Source organism: Cynara cardunculus, unplaced genomic scaffold (genome assembly GCF_001531365.2).
Source record: "Cynara cardunculus var. scolymus isolate 2C unplaced genomic scaffold, CcrdV1 Un_Scaffold_3107, whole genome shotgun sequence".
Taxonomy (NCBI): domain Eukaryota; kingdom Viridiplantae; phylum Streptophyta; class Magnoliopsida; order Asterales; family Asteraceae; genus Cynara; species Cynara cardunculus.
Genome location: NW_020201350.1, coordinates 63,315 through 63,789, shown reverse-complemented (window position 1 = coordinate 63,789; position 475 = coordinate 63,315).

Genomic DNA, 475 nt, shown 5'->3' with positions numbered 1-475 from the left:
CAAAGCAAAATCTGTTTTTATGCCACAATTTGTGATAAAGGTTTTGGTGTTTATCACCCTGCACTGCATGAAAAAGGGGGATCTCACTAGACTGTTGTCTAACCCTCATTTTGTGTGTTTCAATTATGTGTGTGCAGGTAATACCAGCTATAGTGATAAGGGGAAAGGCATACTATGATTCTATTTTTACTTACATGCGGGAAGATAGGAACTCATAGGAAATACATTTGTAAGAACTTGTATTTGGAAATTTTGAGTTGTGTATTTCGTATTTTAGACTCTTGTATTATGGACCTATGTGGGTTTAAAACATGTATTCGATGTATGAAATATGTGTTATATGCAATGTATGTATTTGGGGGTGTTACAAAGTTGGTATCAGAGCCTAGGTTTAAGGGATTTAGGTATTCACTTGCATGATGATACCTAGACTTAAACTATTTCATTGCATGCTAAGGTCCCAGACATATTTAGC